Source organism: Myotis davidii, unplaced genomic scaffold (assembly GCF_000327345.1).
Source record: "Myotis davidii unplaced genomic scaffold, ASM32734v1 scaffold638, whole genome shotgun sequence".
Taxonomy (NCBI): domain Eukaryota; kingdom Metazoa; phylum Chordata; class Mammalia; order Chiroptera; family Vespertilionidae; genus Myotis; species Myotis davidii.
In genome coordinates, this window is record NW_006289391.1 from 189,818 (window position 1) to 190,088 (window position 271).

The window sequence follows — 271 nt, forward strand, 5'->3', positions numbered from 1 at the left end:
GTGCCCCGGTGGAGAGGAGAAGAGAGGACCTGCCCACCCTGCAGCTGATACACCCACCCAGAGTCAAAGACCCCGCAGGCCCCTCTACCCCGCTGAGCCTGGGCCCCAGGGAGGAGCAGGAGCGAGCACCCCTTTAGCAGCAGTACTCAGGCAGGCCTTGTCGGCTGATGAAGTGACTGCACTTCCCCACGGCCCTTTCGAACGCAGGTTCTAGGAGCCAGGGTATCTCTGGGAGATGGAGGATGAGAAAGTGGGAACCTCTGAACTGCTT

The 271-nt window shown here is 61.6% G+C and overlaps 1 protein-coding gene across 1 annotated transcript in view; it reads right to left on the minus strand.

Annotated features, from left to right (window-relative positions):
• Nucleotides 1–271, minus strand: part of SPNS3 (spinster homolog 3 (Drosophila)) — a 44,390-nt gene that overhangs the window by 6,324 nt on the left and 37,795 nt on the right. The window lies entirely within an intron of this gene.